Raw genomic sequence first — 22,621 nt, 5'->3', positions numbered from 1 at the left:
CCGCACACCTGAGTCCTAAATGGAAAATAAGGAGATGTCGGAGAACATCCTCTGAGGCTTGATTGGGGCCTGGGTGAGGCCTCGCAGGCACCATTCTCCACATCCCGGCCCCGGGGTTGTGGAGGACCACAGCGCTGAGTTAGGAACCCAGCAGACAGCCCCTGCCAGTGACCTGAGTGTTTCCAAATAGTCAGATGTGGGCCCTGGGTCCCCTGGGATAGGCCTGGGTTCCTTTTCTAGAGGCTCACTGTGTTCTGGAAACATTAAGAAATGCCAAAGGCTGGGGCGCCTGGGTGGCTCAGTGGGTTAAAGCCTCTGCCTTCGGCTCAGGTCATGATCTCAGGGTCCTGGGATCGAGCCCCGCATTGGGCTCTCTGCTCAGCGGGGAGCCTGTTTCCCCCTCTCTCTCTCTCTCTGCCTGCCTCTCTGCCTACTTGTGATCTCTGTCAAATAAACAAATAAAATATTTAAAAAAGAAAAAGAAATGCCAAAGTTTGGGGCACCTGGCTGGCTCAGTGGGTTAAGTCTCTGCCTTCGGCTCAGGTCATGATCCCAGGGTCCTGGGATTGAGCCCCACATCAGGCTCTCTGCTCAGCTGGGATCCTGCCTCCTCCTCTCTCTCTCTCTCTGCCTGCCTCTCTGCCTACTTGTGATCTCTGTCTGTCAATAAATAAAATCTTAAAAAAAAAATGCCAAAGGCAGCCTTATGAAGACCAAAGGGTATCTTAAATGTTTACACTTGCCTAATAAACACTTTGAACATACACACGAATCCAGGATAATAGAATTGTTCCGTTCACCAGATAATTACAGGATTCATAAAGGACATTGACTCAGGGCACCCCATGGGATGCTGCGGGGAGGATGTGGTCTGAGATGCGAACACGAGGACATGCTCTTAAATGTCCCATGAATGTTCCTGGTCCTCACACCCGCCAGGGAAATTGTCATGCCTGAATGTATAACAGTATGTAGAAATCGTATCAGAAGCTTACACTGAATTCTCTTCGAGAACATGAGACCAGGCCCAGATTTCCCCGATGCCCTCAGCGGGTCTGGGAGCCTGGCCTGAGCCCAGCAGGACGACTGGGGCTGCTCCTGAGTTCTAGGCAAGGCGAAGGTTCCCTGAGGCGGCAAATACGGGAGCCGAGAACGGCAGGCCTACAAGTCCAGCACCCACAAGCTGGGGGGGTGGGGGGGGGCTGCCCTTGCTGGTATGTTTCTGGCTTGCGGGCCTGGCATACAGATTGTCCCTCTTGGAGTGAGGAGTAAACAGCTGAGATTTAAGGACTCAAACCCTCCGAGATGCGTGGGGGCAGAGTTTGGAACTGTCTGGTGCCCCTAATCTTTCCTCCCCAGCTGGAATCAGAAGAGGGCAGGGGTAGGAGAGAGAAAGGTGGTGTCTCAGACCCCTACGAACTTGGTCTGAACCTCTGACCCCACCCCAAAGCCCAAGAGCCTGGCCCAGTCACCCAAACAGGAGACAGATAGAGCTTTGTAGCCGCTGAGAATTAAAACCTATTGATTTTCCCCATTAGCTAGAGAACGCCATCAGAGTGCATTAAAAGCAGGCAAAGCACCAGCCTCGTAAATAATTAACATCCACAAATGACAACCCATGGGGCCCAGGGGAGGGGGGAAGGGGCACCTGGAGGCTTGGGACACCCTGACCCCTTCTGACTCTCACCCCAGAGAGCCATAGCCTGGCCTGGCCTGGCCTTCCCTCCTCCTCCTCCCCCCGACCCCAAATCTCCACACTTCCTCCTGTCCCCCTCTCCTTTCCTCTCCTCTCCTCCAGGAAACACCGAGTCTCCAAGGCAAGCAGCAGGGAAGATAGAGCACTGAGCCGAGAGTCCAGGTGTCTGGCTCTGCTGTGCGTCACTGTGTGACCCCAGGGGAGTCTGCCCCTTTCTGAGCTCATTCCCTCTTCTGTGGAGGGCTGGGGTGGGATTAGTGGGCTTCTAACGAGGTCTACAGGTTTGTGGCTCCTGAGAGGGACAGCGAATGACCCAAAGCATACAGCAGGACTGTAGCAGAGCCCACACTAGAACCTGGGACCTCTAGGCCAACCTCTCTCCAGCCCAGCCTCTGGGGCACCTTTGTGCAAATCAGGAGCAAGTCCCCCTCTTTGGACAGACTGATTCACAAAAGGCAGCCCTCTAGGTGGACTGATGTTAAGAAGGCCCTCTTCAGGTTGACCGATTAGCAAAAGTGACTGCTCCCCCCACACACCATCACTAGGCTAAAGACACAAAGCTTGGCAGAGCAGACTTAGGGCTTGAGCTCCCCCCCCCACCAGCTGCTAGGCTGCCCTGTGCACTGTGCACAGCCTAGACAACTCCATGTGGGGGCTCCCTCCCCAGCCCCCACCTTCTCTTAGCCAAGGAGGTGCAGCTCTGTCCTTCCAGCTAGTGGAATTCAGTTCAACAAATATAGATGTTTCCTTCCAAGCTTCTCCGCCCTCATCCGCCTCCTCAGCCCCTCAGCTGACCCAGGTTCCCGCTTCCATCCTCCTCCATCCATCCTTCGGGCCTCGGAGCCCCGGGAGAGGCGACTCTGCAATGGTGATGGCCGGCTACAGGCCTGATGGCATCACCTCCGTCTGCCTGCCTCGCCCCTCAACCTCTGTCCCTGCACCTGCTCCGCTCTCTCTGCTCCTGAGCTCCAAGAAAAACTGCTCGTTCCTGAAGACCCAGCTTAAAGTCCTGTCCCTCTGCTAGTCCCTGTTTTCCTCAGACAGACCAGCTGGTTCTCGACTCTGGGCCCTTGCCCCTGCTGATCCCTTCTCCTGGACAGTCTCCCTCCAGATTTTCCGGCTGCCTCCTCCTCCTCCTGCTGCTGCTTCTGGTCACAGCGCCAAGGTCATCCCCCCCCCCCCCGCCCCCCGCTGGAGGTCCTCCCCGAGCACCCTACCAAACCCCCTGCCCATCTTCACCCTCCCTCCCATCTCCTTGCTGTGTTTGTTCATAGCCCTTTTCACACTCGGAATTACCGTTTCCTCCTTTGATTGGTGTTTCCAGGGCCACTGGGAAGGGTTGTGTGCACTCTGAGTTGCAAAGGAGGCGAGTGGGGCTGAATGAAACCTAGCCTGGGATGGACCCTCCCTGCTGCCATTAGAGGGCGGCACCTGCCTACACTGGCACCGTGTAGATGAGCTGGGGTCCCACCAGCCTCCCACCATGACAGGCAAGGCCCCACCAAGGCGGAAATAGTGTCTTCCCTCTCCCTTGCTCAGTGCCCAGTGCCCAGCACTGTGCCTGACACATAGAGGCTTCCAGTGTTTCTCAAGCAAGCAAATTCTATCCGGGTTCCCTTCTTCCCACTGTATTCCCACATTCCTCAGTAAGATATGACTGCCTGTAATCCACCTGTCCCACGGGGCAGGGGGGTGGGTGGGAACTGGCCCCAAAGTCAGCAATGATGGCGACTGTTCAGAGAATGCGGTGGGAGGATCCAGTGGTTGCGGGGTGGACGTGTGAGTGGAGGTGTCCAGGAGATCTCCCTGGAGCTCAGAGCCGGGTCTTGGGGGGTGCCGTCCCGAGCTCCCCAGTCCTACCTGGCTCCCGGAGGTGCCTATGGCTGGTTGAGGAGGCCCAGGCACTCTGACCATAATCCCGATGCCCAGTGCCACACAGAGGCCGCTGGGCATGAGGTGGCATCTCGGGGTCCCTCGGAGGAAGGCAGGCTTAGGTGGGGGTGGACCTAAGGCGCCGCCCCCCCTTCCCTCTGCTCCCTGCAACCGCTGCCCGCCCCTCCGGCCTTGCCAGCTCTGGCGGGGAAGGAGTTAACCTCCAGGCTTCTCAGCGTGAATGTAGAGCTATTAATACCCACAGCCAAGCGGTCTGCTGGAGCAGCCACTGGAGCCGGAGGGAGCAGGCAGGCAGCGGAGGGAGCAAGCTCTCCAGCCAGAGCCAGAGCCAGAGCCAGGACTCCGAGGGCCTGAACTTTCCTTGGGGGACAGCAGTGGGCACGGAGCCAGCTTCACTTGCTCTCCACCCGCCTTTGAGCCGCAGGTCCTGATCCTGTCTCCCGGAGGCCACCGGTGCCCGGCGCCCCAGGAGGGCAGAACAAACTTTCTTGGGGAAGCCACCCCTGCCGTCCGTGCCCTGCTGGCTGGACGGGGAGCAGCAGACGTCTGGACAGACAGATGAACAGATGGACAGGGCACCTGAGAGCCTGCCCGCCCAGTCCTGACCCTGACAGGAAGCAGCCAAGTGGGCAGCGGAGGGGCCGAGGTCTCCGCGAGGGGCAGCGAGGGGCCCTGCTGGACCTTGGTCTACCAACCAGCGACCTCTGAGTGCAGGAGGCTCCCTGGAAGCCGCTTCCCAAGGCCCAGCCCTGTGGGCCAGGACAGGAGTCCCCACCAGAGCCACAGGCTCCTTCAGCCACCGGGGCGACGGGGAACCTGAGGGAAAAGGCACAGGTGGCAGGTGGGCAGGTGCGGGGCCCCGAGGCCAACCGGCTGCTGACCCTGGAGCGCTCTGGCTCGGTTGTACCTGCCCAGGCTGGGGACGATGCCACCGAGGTCCCCACCAGCCACCCCTGCCCGGTCCTGGAGCTCCCTCCAGCCTGGCCCCTGGGTTGTGGAGCAGAAGATGGGCCCGCCTTCTGCTTCGTGTGCTTCCACAGGGAGGAGGAGGAGGAGCTGCTGGAAGAGGTCCCACTGCAGAGGTCAGTGCCCCAGGGCTTGGGCAGGGCAAGGGCACAGGGCTCAGACCCGGGGACCTTCTCTGTGGGTCGTGGCTTATCCTTCACTACCGCCTCCCCGAGTCAGACTCTCAGACACTTGGTTGGTGCCACAGCTTCCTCTCTGGCTCTCCCATTCGTGCCTTTCCTGTCCTCTCCAGTGGTGCTCGTGCCCACCCTGCTCAGAGCCCTCCACGGCCCTCCACCAGGATGGAGTCAGCACTCGGCTGGGCGTTCAAGGCCTGCGTGATTGGGCTGACCCCACCCACCTCGCTGGGCTCTGCTCCCCTGTATTCACCCCCAGTAAAACTGCCCAGACTTCCCCTTTCCCTGGTTCCCATCCATCCAGGCCCAGTGGCAATGTCTCCTCCTCCAGGAAGCCCTCCAGGAAGCCCCCGCCCCACCCCAAGCTGAGAGCCACCTTTCCTCCCTGCACTGCACCGATAATGTTCAGTCTTTGTTGAATTACTCAGTGGAAAATGTCTGCGTGTCTAGATGCTTGAGCATGTGTGTGTGTGTGTAAAAGGAAAGAGCAGCGACAGGGTGGGAATGAAGGTTTGCGTGGCTGTGTGAGCATTTGGGGGGGGTGTTTGCGAATATGCATACATGTTTCGTGGGAGTGGGTATAATAAGTTCTATGGACCTACGTAGGTGAGGGTTTGTGGACTCTTCCCATGTGAGGGTTCATGCCCCAGGGGCCACTGTCCCTTTTGCCAGTTCTCCCCACCCCCACCTGCGGGGAAACCCAGGCTCCAGCCAAGTGCATTACCCAAGCTGTGACCACAGGCTCCGGGAATGGATGGAAAGTCTGCAGGGGACACAGGGGTCACCTCTGCTCCAGTCCAGCCCGCCCACGCTTCCATCACCGCCTGAGTCAGCACTACCCTGGGTGGGGAGAAGGGTAGGCTTAGGGCTGACCCAGGTGGCCCCTCCAGGCCCCTTTCAGGAGGGTGGGAGGTGGGGAGTCCTGCAACCTGGACCGGTTTCCTCCCTTCCTGAATTTCTCTGTTGGATCCCCAGTCTGTAAATTTCCCTCTGTGGGCCTTTGTCTCCTCATCTGAGGAATGGGGAGATAGCCCCTGCCGTGGTTCTCAGTTCATTACTCAGTAGGGACTGAGCCCCCCCGACCCCAGAGCACCAGAGCCCTCACCTTCCCAGGGTCACAGCCTGCCAGGAGAGACAGACAAGCAAACAGATGAGTGTGGCAGGGTGGTGGGACCCCAAACAGGCGTGGGTGTACTGTGCTCAGGGAGTCGGATGGGAAGACAGACCACTTGTGCCTGCAGCAGCCCTAGGATACCCTAGATGTCTGTCTTACCGTCTGGGTCCTCTCCCGGGTGGTGAGTGACATTGAGGAAAGACCATCACGGGGAGCGGGGACAGCAGGAGCAAAGGCCCGGTGGCATGAGAAAGAAATTGTAGGGGGATGGGAGGAGATGAGGCTGGCGATGTCCAGGGGGGCCAGGTCAAAAGGGGCCTTGACTGCCGAGCCAAGGACTTAATCCACTGGTGGTGAAGTGAGCAAAACAGGAGACTCATTGTGACTATCCATAGGTCCCAAAGCAGTGGGCTCTGAGAGAAGCATTATTCTCGTAGGAGGGGCTCAAAATGCTAGTTGCAGGAGTGAAGATGGCAGGGAACAGAGGATACCAGAATCGTCTGAGGGGATTGTAAAAAAATACACACTTAGGGGGCACCTGGGTGGCTCCGTCAGTTAAACATCTGCCTTCAACTCAGGGTCCTGGGATCGAGCCCCGAGACCGGCTCCATGCTCAGCAGGCAGCCTACTTCTCCCTCTCCCTGTCAACCTCCCCCCTGCCACGGGGGAACTGCCCTCCGCCTCCTGCCCTGGGGAAACAGTGGTCTGAGAGTCTTCTTTCCAGATGGTGGGTGCTGGACCTTTAAGGCCCAGAGAGGGGACACCAGGCTGGGCAGACAGTGACCACAGGTGCCAGTGCTAAAAATACTGATGATGTGGACACTCGGGCTGCAGGCTGGAGCGAGTGGGAGGGAAGGCTCTGGAATCTTTCTTTCCTACTGTAGGAGCGGCAAGTGGGCAGCGAGGTTCGGGGGGGCCTCCCCTTAGGGGCTGAGAGAAGGTGCTCCCCACCTTCTCAGCCCTTCTCCAGCCCCTGGAAGGCACCCGGATCCACTCCCAGTAGCCACCGCCATACTCAGTAGCCCCGAGTCCCGCTGATTCTGTGGCCTCCTGCTTCTCTTGGGAGCCTCTGTAAAATTAAAGAGGTGACTTTTCTCAGGCACCAGGGCACAGAGAGGACTCGTTTGTAAATTCAACACGCTTTCCCTGAGGTCTGCTGGGTGCCGAGGCCACGGGGATGGCCGTGACACAGACACGCTGCCCTGCAGTTGCTCGCAGACTACAGCGAGGACAAGACGGGCACACGCTGGAAGGACTGCGACGCGGGCCAGGCGAGGTGCTGCAATAGAGGGGTGAGCCCCGAGAGCCCGGGGCTTCTGCGGGGGGTGATGGAAGATACCAGCCCGCTGAGAACACATCTGCATTGGAGGAAGACTTGTCACTCACCGTGTGGCTTCCCAACTACCTACCTCTGGTGCTTTGATGGATTAATTAAGGCGAGGCTAGCTGTCGAAACAAATAAGCCTGGAAATCATGGTGGCTTGGCACAGTAGAGCCTATGTCCTACCCCTGCAGGGTTCCAAAGGGGCTGGGGTACAGGGGAGACTGCTCCCCCTGCTAGGTCTTTCGGGGACCCAGGCTCCTCCCACCCTGTGACACGGTCGTCATCCAGGGTTCCAAGATCTGTTGCTGGATTGCCTGCAACCGCAGGCAGACAAAGAAGAAAGAGCCCAGGAATGACATGTGAGGTTTTAGGAGCCCAAGCCAGAGTGGCGGGCTTGATCTCGGCCACACTTATTGGGCAGATTTGCAAAAACAAACAAACAAACAAACAAACAAAAAATCACCCTGAGAAATGTAGTCCAGCTGTGACAACCTTCTAGGTCTGGAAAAATGAACTATTTGAAATATCTGAAAGCACTTGGCATGTAATGGGTGCCCAGTGTGTCCGTCCGTCCGTTCATTCATTCATGCCACAAAGTTCGCTGGACACCGGAAGGTGAAAATACTGTCTATGTGGCGTGTGGCCAATGTGGGAGCCAAAGAGAACAGAAGTAAACAAATCAATACGATCGAAACCCACTGTTAAGGAAATAAGCAGAGGGATAGTGGGGAAGACACCCCCTTTGCAGAAGGCGAATGGGGGAGGTAGGGATAGTTCATCTGAGAGCTAAAGAATGAGAAGGAGCTGGGCCGAGTGGGGGTAGGAGCATCCCAGGCACGAAGAACCGATGTGCCAAGGCCCAGGAGCAGACGAGAGTTTGGCCAGCTTGGCTCACACAGAGCACCCGGTGGGGAGAGTGACAGGAGGCAAGGACCAGGCTGAATTACAGCGTGGGCATGGGGTACAGGTGCAGAGGTCATGGTGAAGATGGAGGTGGCCTGGACCAAGGTGCACCTTGGAGATAGGGAAGCAGATGTCTCCTGGGTATAGTTAGGAGACAGAATTTGCTGATGGGCTAAAGGAAGAAGGGAACGGAGGATGAATCTGAGGTTTCTGGGTGGGAGAGATGCACGGGTGTTGGGAGGGTGCGGCAAGAAAATCAAGAATTCTGCCACAGATGTTTTCAACTGGAGAAGCACGTGAGCTGCCCAAGAAACGACGATGTCAAGTGAGGGCTTGATCCGGAAAGTCTGGGGCTCAAAGGGGGAGACTCTTGGCTGATGATGGACTGTCGGAGGCATCCGCAGAAAGGTGAGCACTGGAAGCCGTGTGTGAGAGTGTGTGTGAGGTCCCAGCAGCCAAGAGAAGAGCGGCTCCAGGAGAAGGGGGAGCAGACGTTTCGCCTCAAAGACGCCAAACAATCAAGGGAAAAGAGAACGGATTTGGCAACACGGAGGTCGGGAGGGACTTTGAGAAGAGACGTTTCTCGAAGGGCTGGAGACAACAGCAGGTGTGAGCAGAGCCGGCCAGTTAGGACGTTAGAATGAACACACACATTGAACTTTTCTGAAACCCCATCAAAAGGAAGGAAGCGAGTGGATGCTTTAAGGTATGCATTTGGGTCCTGTGTTTGCTCCCATAACAAATGACCACGAACTTGCTTGCTTAAGATGGGACAAATGTATTATCTTACAGACCGTATGTCAGAAGTCCAACACAGGTCTCACGGGGCTAAAATCAAGGTGTCGACAAGGCTGCCCGAGGAGGCTCTTTCTGGAAGAACTTTCTGGAAGTTCTAGGAGAGAATCCATTTCCTAGTCTTTTCCCAGGTGCCCTTACCCAGAGGGGACCTGCATTCCTCTGCTTGTGGTTCCCTCCCTCTCTCCCACCAACAGGGAGCATGGTAGCTTCTCTCTGATCATGGCTGAGAAAGACAGGTTTTCAGCTTTTTCTCCCTTGTGTGCTTAGATTGGGCTTGCCTAAATAATCCAGGATCCTCTCCCCACGTCAAGGTCCTTAACCTTAACCATACCAGCGATGTCCCTTTGTTCTGGGTAATGTGACATACTCACAGGTTCTGGGGATTAGGGCACAGACATTGGGGGGGGGGTGGTGCCCAGGACAGTATGAATCAGCAAGAACTGATACATGGCACAGGAGACAGCAGCAACAAAATTTTCAATCTGGAAGGCAGATGAGCCCTTGGTAAGCGATTTCCCAGCCCAATGACCTTGCACCTGAAGCCAGCCCCCAGCTGGGAGTGAGAAAAGCAAGGAGCTCCAGAGTTAACCCCACAAAACCCCCAAAGGCTCCAGTGACGTTAGTGGGCTAAGTACTCCCTGGAAATGGGAGGAGAGCTGGGCCCCAAAACAGGAGAATCGGTGTAAGAAAGGCTTTCGTCCTCAGGTTTCCTTCTCCAGCTTGGCACAGCTGGGCGGCTGTCCCTCCCCCGCCCTGACAGAGGCTGAAGGTTTATTCTCCAGAGAGAATAAAACACGGGAGGGTCTCCAAACTGCATGATGAGGGGGGGCAGTTCTACGCCCAAAGAGAAGGATTAGTTCAAGTCCACATCCTGAATCCAGGAGGCTCTGCCCCTTTACTCACCATCACCTGAGACCTTCTTCCCCCTCTGGGCTCCCCGGAACAGTGAGGTCAGGACTCACCTTTCCAGGCAGGACTCTCCAGAGTTCACTCCCTTCAGCTCCAGATACATTAATGAGTATTCTTTTTTTTTTTAATTAATGAGTATTCTGTTAGGGCTGTCTTTTGGGTTTCCTGTCCCTTCTCTTTGTCCTCTCCCTACACATTTTTGTTTTCTCTAAATTGCCTTTGGCGTGTCTGTATTAGTGTTGCCCTTTATCTCAGAGTCTGATGGATCAAGAAAAGAATAGGTTGGCATCAGGGGTTTCCCAGCAAAACAGACTGGCCAGGATTCTCTAGATTGAACCCCCGAGCCAGCCAGCACCCCGCCCCAACACAGGGCTACTCATCAGCTTGCTTTTATAAGTTGTATTTTTATATTCTTTAACCAAGGCATGATTAGAGTGGTATGCAAAGGTCTTAAGGGGTTGGTTTAATGAGGGTTTTTTTGGTTTTTTTTTAAGATTTTATTTATTTATTTGACAGAGAGAGATCACAAGTAGATGGAGAGGCAGGCAGAGAGAGAGAGAGAGAGGGAAGCAGGCTCCCCGCTGAGCAGAGAGCCCGACGCGGGACTCGATCCCAGAACCCTGAGATCATGACCCTAGCCGAAGGCAGCGGCTTAACCCACTGAGCCACCCAGGCGCCCCTGGTTTAATGAGTTTTAACGAACGTATGCACCTGTGTAACCCACACCTTGATTGAGATCTAGCACATTGACATGTAAGGGAACACATTTTCAGGTCTCTTCACGCCCCGACGCCTAGCTGCCCCAGCACGCGCACGTGCGCACGCACACACACAGCCTCGCTTCTATCGGCTCTGTAAATCTCTTAAGCATGAGCCAGGGACTGCCAACACTGGAGAAAAACCTGTGATAGAAGAAGCAGGACAAAAACAAACAGAAAAACAGAATTTGGAGGAAACAGAATACACAAGGGAAAGAAAACCTAAAAACACAACGATGACGACTATATTCTGAAATGTGGAAAAATACCTATCATCTATGAAACAAATGCTAGATGCTATTTTGGATGATAAAAATACTCTGAAAATGAACAAAACAAAGAAAACTTCTTAGAAATTCAGAATATTGCCCAGAAATGAAAAGCATATTTAAAAGAGTAACAGGGGTCGGCAGACTATGGCTTATAGGCCTGTCACCTTTTTTTTAAAATAAAGTTTTATTGGAACACAGCCACACACACACACACACACCCTTTTTTAAAATATGTCCTATGTACAATGGCTGCTTTCACATAAGCAGAGACCATATGGCCCATAAGCTTTGAATATTTCCCACTGGGCCCTGAATTTTAAAAAATTGACCACTGGATGAGAAGATAAACACATTTTTCAAAAAGTAGAGCAAAAAGGTAAAGATATATGTGTAGGTTTGGACTCTCCAGTCAACAGATGCTATGATATGGAGCTAGGAATGCAAGAAGTCCTGGGGGGCTGATGCTCATGAAAATAAAGGAAGAGGAAGCAGGACTGGACAGGGAGAATCTTCAGACCATGACATAGGGCCGACACCTGTGGAATGGATGCTGGAAGGAAACAGATCTAAGCAAAGAGCACCTGACCTAGAGGCAGATCAAACCAAATCTTGACCAACCAGGAGCAGCTCCTAGAGGAAAGATTGTTCATCCAAGGAGCCCCACATTGGGCATAAATGACCAGGCCCTGGTGTCTCTGCTGAGCTCAGTTGCTGGCTGGGGCTGCCCAGGAAGACCTTGGTCTTGGCGCAAAGGCCATGGCAGATCTCAAAGTCCCTATAGTTGGAGGCTTTCAGCCCCTGCACTCCTCACAACTGAGTGACAAGTTCTTCGAGAAGGAAAAACTCAGAAGGGGCACCTCCAGGGCTGCTACTGGAAAGAAAGAGTAAGAAAATGAGAGGACCAGCGCAGGAATCTCGCACCTGAACAAAAGAGTTCCAGAAAGAGAAGAGAGGAAATAATCAATGAAATATTTCAAAAATTTCTCAGAACAGAAAGACCTGAGTTTCTAGATCAAAAGTGCCCACTGAGTATCCAACCAAAGGATAAAAATAGACCCACACCAAGGCCACTTGCCAGTAAATTTTAGAATACAAGGACGAGAAGAACATTCTACAAGATTCTATGAAGGATCAAGAATTGAAATATTGGGGGCGCCTGGGTGGCTCAGTGGATTAAGCCGCTGCCTTCGGCTCAGGTCATGATCCCAGGGTCCTGGGATCCAGCCCCGCATCAGGCTCTCTGCTCAGCAGGGAGCCTGCTTCCCTTCCTCTCTCTGCCTGCCTCTCCACCTACTTGTGATCTCTGTCTGTCAAATAAATAAATAAAATCTTAAAAAAAAAAAAAAGAATTGAAATATTGGGCACCTGGGTGGCTCAGTGGGTTAAAGTCTCTACCTTTGACTCAGGTCATGATCTCGGGGTCCTGGGATCAATTCCCGCATCAGACTCTCTTTTTGGCGGGGAGCCTGCTTCCTCCTCTCTTTCTGCCTGCCTCTCTGCCTACTTGTGATCTCTGTCTATCAAATAAATAAATAAAATCTTAAAAAAAAAGAATTGAAATATCATCAGACGTCTCATCAGCAATCCTGAAAACCAGAAGACAATGAAGTGGTTTTCAAAAGTATGGAAGAAAATTATTGTCAGCCTAGAATTCTATACCTAGCCTAACCATTCGTAAAATGAGAAGAGGAAAAAGATTGTTTCAGATTTACAAGTGCTCAAAAATTTTACCTCCCACACATCTTTCTTTTTTTTTTTATTTTGTATTTAAATGCAGTTAATTAACATATACTGTATTATTAGTTTCAGAGGAGAATTAGTGATTCATCAGCTGCCTGCAACACCCAGTGCTCACTCCATCACGTGCCCTGCTTAATGCCCATCACCCAGTTACCCCTTCTCCCCACACCTCCCCTCCAGCAACCCTCAGTTTGTTTCCTAGAGTTAAAAGTCTCTTATGATTTGTCTTGCTCTCTGTTTTCATCTTATTTTATTTTTCCTTCCCTTCCCTTATGTTCAGCTCTTTTGTTTCTTAAATTCCACATATGAATGAAATCATATGCTATTTGTCTTTCTCTGACTGACTTATTTCACTTAACATAATACACTCCAGTTCCATCCACATCGTTGCAAATGGCAAGATTCCATTCTTTTTTCATGGCTGAGTAATAGTCCATTGTATATACATTGGAAAAAAAAAAATATATATGGAATATATATATATAATATATACATTGGAATATATATATATATGGATTCAATACCATATATATATAGGAATATATATATTCCACTTCCAATATTCATATATATATATGTATTGAATCCATATATATAATAGAAAAGAGGGATATAGATACACACACACACTGTGGTCTGTTCATACAATGGAATATCATTCAGCAATCAAAAGAGATTAACCATCAGGCCACAAAAAGAACGCTAAATGCATATTGCTAAGAAGCCATTCTGGAAAGGGTACACACTACAGGATTCCAACTATCTGATATTCTGGAAAAAACAAATCTCTAGAAGCAGTAAAAAGACCAGCGGTGGCCAGGTGATTTGTGGGGAAGGTCGGAGCATGGGATTTTTTTAGGGCAGTGAAATTATTCTGTATGATAGTGCAATGACACCATGCGTTTGTCAGAATGGGTAGAATGTACAACACAGAGCCAGCCCTCAGCCCCAACTATGGACTTTAGTTAATAAAGTATCTATTATTTCATCCATTGTTACAAATGTACAGTCCTAATGCAAGATTTTTAAAAAAGATTTTATTTATTTGACAGAGAGAGAGAGATCACAAGTAGGCAGAGAGGCAGGCAGAGAGGAAGGGGGAAGCAGGCCTCCTGCTGAGCAGAGAGCTTGATCCCAGGACTCTGGGATCATGATCTGAGCTGAAGGCAGAGGTTTAACCTACGGAGCCACCCAGGTGCCCCAATACAAGATGTTAATAACTAGGGAAACCGGGGGCGTGGGAGAGGAAGGTCCACAATACTTTAAGCCTGAGACTGCTCTACAGAATAAAATCTTGGGGGTGCCCTGCTGGCTCAGTCAGTAGAACACGCCACTCTTGATCTCGGAGTCATGAGTTCGAGCCCACGTTGGGAATAGAAATTACTTTTTTAAAAAATCTATTCTCAAAAAGGAAAAGGAGGGGGGAGAATGTGTAGTCTTCCACACGAAGCTGTTCATAACGTTTCCACAATACGTAGGCACCAGCAATGTTCCGATGCGGCTGTATTAGGAGAGTGGGAATAGGAAGTGTGTGGGGGACGGATGTAAGGGAGTGTAAGGGAACTAAATCCTCCTCTTCCAAAGTGGGGAGTTGACAGGGAAAACCCAAAACTGGAAAGAAGCAATGGGAAGGTGCTAGGTAGCAAAGCCAGACGTAAAAATTCCTGCGGTTGAAATGATTGTCCCCAAGCGGTGGGAGATGAGAGTGGAGGCTGCTTGTGTTCCCCGGCTCCAAGCTGTGAGCATGTTTAACCGGAATAAAAACGCAAGCCATCTCTGCAAAAGGAACATGGAAAAACAGTAAGAGCAAAAGAGAGGCATGGAGATGGCAGGGCAGCAACAGGAAGCCCGCTCCGTCAGGAAGCTTTGCACACTGTGAGGGGTGGAGGAAGAGATGCCCGAGCCCGCGTGTCCGCGGGCATGATCCTGGGACAAGAACCAGGTTGGTGGGCTAGGGAGGCAGGGGAGTCCTGAAAGAACAAGGTCCTAAGGGTGGCTTGGCCTCACAAGGAGGAGGGCGTCCCCCAACCCAAGCAGATGGGAGGCAGCGAGAAGTGAGCAGCTGGGTGGGTTTGTGCTTCTGTGACAGGAGGCAATGGGATCCATCTGTTTTCTCAGTGAAGTGGGAGCCACCGTTGGAGGAGAAAGGAGACGATGGGAACGAATCAGCCAGGACCTTGCTGCTCAGAGTAGGGTGGACAGACCAGAAGCACTGGCACGATCTGGGGGCTGGGTAGACAGGCGGGATCCTTGGCTCCACCAAGATCCCTAGGAGAACCACAGGCAAACGGAAGTTGCCCATGCCAGAGCGAGGAGGGGAAGCAGCAGGCGGGCATAACAGGGATTGTGCAGCAGCAATGAGCGCCCCTTCAAGATCATGAACTAGGAGGGAAGCTGCGAGCCCCGTGCAGAAAGCTCCTGCAAAGCTGGCTTGCTCAGGGCAGGCAGAGAGAGGGGGATGCTTACCATCCTGCCAGCCAGGGACCACGACAGGGAAAGCAGGCACAGGAGTGGGGTTCCAGGCAGCAGCTATGGTGATGGTGTGTGGAACCCAAACAGGGCAAGAGGGATGGTGATGGCACAAGGTTCTGATGGTCTGTGGCCCGGTGGTCTCGGGGAGGTCAATGAGCGGTTGCATGCGGGTACCAGAGCAAGTGACCAAGAGGATAGAAGGGGGAGATGCTGAGATCTTGGCAGGGGGGTGGGGTGTGGGGTCATTATGAGATCTAGGATGTAAGCTTGGTAGCAGAAGAGGTTGGGAAACCCAGAGGCCTGCTGTAGGCTGCCTGAAAGTTTCGCTATCTTCCCACCCCCGGAAGTTTGCTCCCACAAATCTAAAGATGGTGAGAGGAAATGGATCGATTTGCTCTCGGGTGTGGTCTGTGCATCATGACTTTTTAAAGCTTCCCTGGAGATTATAACATGTAGCAGAGTTTGGGAGAAACCCGCAGGTGTAGACAAGGAGACCCAGACATGGAGAGAGAGAAAGGGACAAGCAGGGGGACAACAAGCAGGTGCCCTGGGGTGGGCACAGCCCAGTGAAGTCTGACCAGGAGAAGGAGCCTCAGGTGAGTCAGGGCGGCGCCACATGGCCTGCGCTGTAGATGAGCTGAAGATGGAGATGGCGTGGTCTTCCTCTGGAGGTCCAGATCCTAAGCAGGGGCCTGTGTGCCTGTGTGTGATGGACAGACAGGCAGAGACAGAGGCAGTCCCACAGTTCGTCCTGCACTGTGCCAGATAGGCCACTAGAGGGAGCGCTGCGCTCACACATGCAGGAACAGGTCCTGCCGGTCACCGGCAGGAGGCTCTGGCCTCTTGATCTGACAGTTCTATGTTCCTGCTGCAGATCTTGTAACCGTAACACACACCTGAATTTAACTGTCGTTCCCACCACTTCCAAGGCCTCGCGATCTTGGCCAGGTTACTCAAGTGCTCTGTGACCCAGTTCTGTCCGCGGTAAAATGGGAGCGGCCACGGCTCCAACCTTCTGAGGTTGTTGGCAGCATGAAGGAGGTCGTTCCTGGGACACCCAGGGCCACACCAGGGGATGCTAACCTGATGTGATGGTGGAGGAGGTTTTGCTGTCGCCTCTGTCTCTCTCTGCTTCTCTGGCCGCCCCTTTACCCAGCCCAGATCCAGGAAAATGGATAGAGGCTTTATGAGATTGGGGGAGAGCAGAGGTTGGGGGGGTTGGGCAGGTGGTCCCAGGGGCAGGGACAAGGAGAAGCCCAGTCACCTTCCCTTCCTGCTCAGTCATGCTAGTTCTCTTGTCCTAGAGTGCTTCTCATCCTATGGCTCATTGCTGGCCGTGGTCTCACCCTTCTGGCCACTGTACCTTCCTCCCTCCTCTGGGCGGCCCAGGGGACCAGCAGCTACCCTAGCCTGACAACCACATCATCCCTGGGGCAATGCCATTGCCTGGTACCCAAGGGGCTTGGAGGGGAGCTCCTTCCCAGCCATTCTGCTATCTGCCCCCCTACCCGTCTCCTGCCCACAGCAGCCAACATCTGACCTGTCAAGCCGCACCCCAGGGATACCCGCATTTCCAGGTCTGCAGACACCCCACATGCAGAGGTTGCCGTGGGAAGAAAGCCCACAGAAGCAGCCCACATGGGGGGATAGCCCGTCCTGACATTAAACACTGATTTGCCAGTATTGGTAAAAGCAGGGCATTCCATCTTAAGATTGGGATTTCCAAACATCTCTCGAAACATCGGAGGCTCTAAGAGCCTGAGCTTACACTCCTACATGGCAAGAGTGGGTCACAGGGGCGAAGAGGCCACCGTGCGGGTAGAGCCTGGACTCTCTGGTTCCCCACTGTCCCGGCTCAGGCCGTGTCCCCCAGCCAGGGTCCCTCCCCGGCTGCTCTGAACATCTCAGTCTGTGAGCCTGTACTGGAGAGTTCGGGTGCCATCGCTGGCCCGGGGCAGGTTGCAATGGAGAGCTGGAGGATGGAGTGCCCCCCAGATGACATCGGACCCTCAAGGGCAAGGAACACTGGGGAGCCAAGAGCTGCTTAGTCTCCTCACCTGTTTGTGGAAATTGATGGTCCAGGTGCCCAGAGTAAACCACACACCCCTCACCCCCATTGTCCAATCTGTCCACAGAACCCCCACTTCTCCCTACCTCTCCTCCTACTGCCCCAGTCTGGCTTGCTTTCTTCTCTCACCCAGCTGGGTGCAGGAGCTTCCTCATGTCTCCTCTTGCCCCCCAGAGGCTGTCTGCCCCACAACAGCTAGAGGGAGCCTGTGAGCCCTCCTTTGCTCAAAACCCTCCAAGGACTCTAACCACACTCAAGAGTCAAAGCCAAAGACTTACGGTGGCCCTAAATGAACTGTCCTCATTACCTCTCATCTCCTCCCCTGCTTTACCAGTCTCTTCATTGTTCCTGACATCCCAAACACACTCTGCCCCAGGGCCTTTGCACTGGCTGGCCTACGGTACTCTGCCCACTCATCCCCCACCGCCCCGTATCCGCATGGCTCCACTCCTTCCCTTACCTTCAAGTTTCTGCCTGAGTGTAACCTTCTCTAGGAGGACTTCCCTGGTCTCCCTGCCCCCGACCGAGATTTTGTTCTGTTCCGTTCATAGCGTAGAGGAGGCACGCAACAAATATTTGGTAATTGAATAAGTAAATGAGCAAACAGGTGAAATGAGGGCAACAATGGTAGCGAGTATGCGGAGGGGCTGGGAGGACTATCAGACTGTGTGTCATGCAGGGCCCCAACCTTGGGGTTTCCTGCTGTCGTGAGTATCTTGCAATCTTATGAGCCTCATCTTTGAATTTGTAAGTGAAGTCTGAAGGAACATCCTGCCCGCCCGCATCCCCTGCATGGGTTCTCAGCGACCCACTCCTGGCTCCACGCAGTCACCACTGCTGTCCTTTGTGGAAGGGGGGGCATGCCCAGGGTGCAGTCAGGGTCCATGCTGCGGATGCACTGGAGTGGCCCCGGGCACTTATGAGGGGCTGTGCTGGCCAGCGTGGCTCCCCATGCCCAAGGGAGCGTGACACTGAACAGTAACTAGAAACCCACCATGACGGGCTGAGAGAGAGAGCTGGGCAGAAGGGACAGGCTTTAGCTCTGCTTTCTGAACAAGGGCCCACATTCTGCAGCTGCCCTGGTATCATGTGCTCACATCTTCCCCAGTACTAAGTGCTCTACCTGCCGGAGCTGGGCTGGCGGTGTGGCGGCTGTTATTCAGGACCCTACAATTAGAGAGAAATGGGGCTCCAGCAAGAGAAGGCCCCCGGGGCTCCTAGAAGAGCTGGCCCCTGGCCTGGAAGAGAATATTCCCTGGGCCCTGCACAGTGAAGAGGAGGCTGAGGACAAGCCAGGGCAAGCTCTTTCCTCCCTGGCTTAGTTGCCACATCTGTGAGCTGGGACGAGAGCCCCCCACATCTTTACAGCAGGGACGGGGGCACACATTGCAAACTTAAACACGGGGTGATGTGTGCATGGCTGTCACGGTTCCCAGCCTGCCATGGGACTTGTCATCGTGGTTCTGAAGGGTTCCTGGGTCAGGGCTCAATTTCTGTCCCCATTCCCCAAAATGTTCCAAGGGAACCTGGCTTTAGCCCCCAAGAGATGGATGCCAGGGGACCGGCCCTCAATAATGACTTCAGGCCCAGGTGTCAATAGTTTTGGTGGTTTTTTTTTTTTAAGATTTTATTTACTTATTTGACAGAGATCACAAGTAGGCAGAGCGGCAGGCAGAGAGAGGAAGGGAAGCAGGCTCCCTGCTGAGCAGAGAGCCCGATGTGGGGCTCGATCCCAGGACCCTGAGACCATGACCTGAGCTGAAGGCAGAGGCTTAACCCACTGAGCCACCCAGGTGCCCCCGGGTGTCAATAGTTTATAGGACCTTGGTGAGGGCATCAGACCTTGAGTGTAAGTTCAGACCAGCCCCTAGGGCTGGACGCACACCCTGATGGTCACTGCAGGTCTTGGTAGTGGCCTCAGACCCCCGTGGTGACCGTAGACAGACCTAGGGACACCTGAGAGGCACCAGGCGTCTCATTCCCCCTCCCTCCATCCTGCCTGAGCCCCCATCCCTCCTCCCTAGCCATTAGAATTTGAGCCATTCTCTAGGATCCACTTAATTAGCCAAGCTCATTAACTCCCACAGGCTTTTCCTCCCCACCTAATTAACTGACTTAATTAGGGCTTGCAGACCTGCTCCCACCCTGCCCACCTCCGCCAGGCCCTGACTCGGCCGAGCCTCCACGAGGCTGGGCATGGAGCAGATGTGGCCAGGGCCCTTCTCGCACCCAGACCTCTGCCCTGTGTCTCTCCCCACTCCCCCACCCCAATCCCACCATCATCCCAGGATGCCAAGACGGTGCACCTCCTGGGGAGGGTGGCGGGTCATAGGCAGAAATAGACAGAAATCAGGAAATTGTGACAGGGAGGGGAAAGGGGAGAGAGGGGGGAAGAGGTAGAATGGAATGGGACGGGAGGAGGAGGTGGGGATGGCTTGGTTGAGATGGGTAAGCTGGGCAGCCTGTGGCTGGGGAGCACGGACTCTGGAGCCTGCCTGGGTTCGAGCCCCACCTAGGGTGTGAATTTCAGCAAATGCCTCCCCATTCTGTGTCTCGGAGACAAGGTGACTGCAGCCTCACTGCACGCTTGTCATGAGGCTTGAATGAGTTAAGATGCGCACAACGCTTAGGACTTGGCCTGGCGCAAATCTGTGTTTGTGAAATAGGCAGGCAGGGTCAGACAGAGGTTCCCTGAGGGCTGGGGACTGGAGGAAGGGAGGGGGCGACTGGAGGATCCCATCCCTAGGAGTCAAGGAGAGGCTCTGAGAGTGCCTGTAATGGACGGAGGCCGCCTACAGAGCAGAGTCCTTGGCCTGGGAGAGGTTAAAGGGATAAGAACACAGTGTCCATTCCTACCCCAGGGCTGGAAGAGGTTGTCCTTGCTAGTTCAGGACCTCTAGTGCCGTGCCTCAGTTTCCCCATCTGGGGGAAGGCCTAGCCTTGTGGAAGTACCCTGATGCCTAATAAATGTCTAGAGACTCAGTCCCAAGAAGAGGGGTGAGGCGAAAAGTACTTGGCGGGCAGGTGCTCAGCCGCCCTTCACCTCCCCTGGGCCCAAAGCAAAGACTGTGGGCGGTGCTCGCAGCAGGCAGGGACGCAGGCCAGACAGAAAGCAGAGCTTCCCCGAGTTGAGGGGTATGAGCTCTGCAAGGTGGGGGAAAGGAAGTGTGCCCAAGTTGCTGAGCGGACTCTAGGGGAGAGACGGGGGTTTATACCCAAGAGTGAGCAGGAAGCGGGGAGAAGGGGTCTGAATGCCAAGACAGCCCTTTCCCTACGTAACCCCCGCTCCCCCCTTGCCATCCCAGCACAGCCGTTACTTCCTCCAGAAAGCCCTGACCTCTGTCTCTCCTTTGTAGTCTGATTTTGGTCAGAATTGGACCCTTCTTGGGGCGATTAGAACAGTGTCTCCCCCACTGGGCTAGAGGCTCCTGAAGCCAAGGATTGTCTGTGGAGCTCACCTGTTTATCCTAGTGACCCCTTCCAGGAGGTGCCCGTTATCAAGTGTGAATGAATGAATAAATGAATGAATGAATGAATGTCTTGGCCTAGAACCCAGAGGTTCCTGAAAGAGAAAAGGACCCCACATGGCAGCCCAGGAACCCACCCAGCTCCTCAAGTGACCCCAAGAACAAGGGCCCTGAGGGAGCAGGAGGTGGACTCCGAGAATCTGAAACCTCTGCTCCTGGGCAGGTTGAGCTCCCTCTGAGAATTCCCTTTCACAACCTGGGACGCTGAGGAAATAGTATGGGAACAGATGGCAGAATCGTTCATTTACCCCTGTATTTCTTAACACTTCAGAAACCCACATTTATACATAGTATAAAGAACTTAGGGTTGTAAGTGGCAGAGACCCAAGTCCAGCTGATAAGCACAAAGGGAACTTTAGGGGGATTACATACCCAAAAAGTCCAGAGCCTTCAGGTATGGCTGGATCCAGGGGCTCAAATGATAGTATAAGGATTTTGACTTATCATCTCTTGGCTCTGCTGTTTTGGCTTCAACCTCTGAGAGATTCTCTCTGGTAACACTAACTCTAGACTTGTACCTCTCTATCTTTCGGTTCAGTGGAAAGAGAGTTCTATCCTATTGGCCTGGCTTGGGGTACAGACCCATCTCAGAAATAATCAGCGTGACCAGGGGGCTGGTAGACACTGATTGGTGGGCGCTGGGTCACAAACCCACTCCTAGAGCCCAACAGCTGAGCCCCTCCTCCTGCTGAGAACCCCCTAACGTATAGGATACGGGTCCCCAAGGGAAAATTGGGGTACTGTTGCTAAAAGATGCAGGGGACAGTTGATGGTGGATAAGAGAGTTATACTCTCTACGTGTGTGACCATTAAGCCAACACCAGGGCCCGCCAGTAAGTGCTCATCTTGGTGGCAGACACTGTCCATCTCAACCCTGTCTTCCTGGGCCCCTCCCCCACTCCTGCTTGCCAGCATCCTCATCACTATTCCTCAGCCCTGTTATCTGATCCTGCTACTCTGCTCACATCCACAGCTCTGCCTGTCCCCGCCGCAGCGCTCCCTGACCCTGACAATGTCCAGGAGCTGGGGTATCACGCGTGGTCTGAGCATCTTAGGTACATATTCCACTCTGTCTCTGAGCGCTCCCCAGTGGGACTCCCTTCCCGTTGCCCACCTTGGTAACTTGAGGGCATTGCCTTCCTGACTCGCTTCTCCACTCCCCTCCTTGAGATTATCTACCAAATAAACTACTTCCTTTCCAATCACTGTCTCAGGGTCTGTTTCCGGGAAACCCAAACTAAGACATCATGAAATCCAGACCCCTGGGGATCGTGTACTGAACAGCACTTGCTTCCTTCCAAATGACTAGATTCCTGGGGATAGCTTTTGGTGATTAATCGCTGAGGAAGGAGCTGGGACTGAACCAACTCTGGGTAGCTTTGCTGGGTCCGCTCTGAGGATTCCAGAGGCTGCTTCTTGCTCTCCTGCCACAAGCTTGGGGGAGGGGAGGGGAGGACCTATCAGATCCTCACTCCACAACTTCCCAGAGAAGTAGCCCCACCTAGCCCCGAAAGAAAGCAGCAGGTCTGAGTGCAGGGAGTCAGGGAGCCAAACTACAGCCCAGTCCTGTGTTTCTCAGAGAATATGAGGTGAGGTCATTCTAGATAATTCCTGGATCTGGCTTTAGAAAACACAGAATCCCATTCTGCAAAATCTATTTTTTTTAAAGATTTTATTAGTTAGTTGAGAGAGAGGGTGAGCTGGAGAGAGAGAACATGAGCAGGGGAGAGCAGCAGAGGCAGAGGGAGAAGCAGGCTCCCTACTAAACAGGGAACCCGATGCGGGGCTCAATCCCAGGATCTGGGATCATGACCTGAGATGAAGGCAGATGCTTAACTGACTAAGCCACCCAGATGCTCCTCTTTTTTCTTTTTTAAATCTTCTCCCCCACCCCAGATTCCATTTAAAAAGACTTCCACTGGAAAGCCTGGGTCCTGAATCTTGGGGTCCTGAGATCGAGTCCCACATTGGGCTCTCTGCTCAGCGGGGAGTCTGCTTCTCTAAT

At 53.6% G+C, this 22,621-nt stretch overlaps 1 protein-coding gene across 1 annotated transcript in view; it reads left to right on the top strand.

The window, feature by feature from the left end:
- Positions 1-3,868: 3,868 nt before the first annotated feature.
- Positions 3,869-22,621, top strand: part of SBK1 (SH3 domain binding kinase 1) — a 47,734-nt gene continuing 28,981 nt past the window's right edge. The window contains exon 1 of the mRNA XM_045993649.1: positions 3,869-4,671. The gene's annotated coding sequence lies outside the window, so the exon portion shown is untranslated. The remainder of the gene's footprint in view (positions 4,672-22,621) is intronic.

Source organism: Meles meles, chromosome 21 (assembly GCF_922984935.1).
Source record: "Meles meles chromosome 21, mMelMel3.1 paternal haplotype, whole genome shotgun sequence".
Taxonomy (NCBI): domain Eukaryota; kingdom Metazoa; phylum Chordata; class Mammalia; order Carnivora; family Mustelidae; genus Meles; species Meles meles.
Note: the sequence above shows the minus strand (reverse complement) of the source record. Positions and strands in the feature narration are given on the sequence as shown.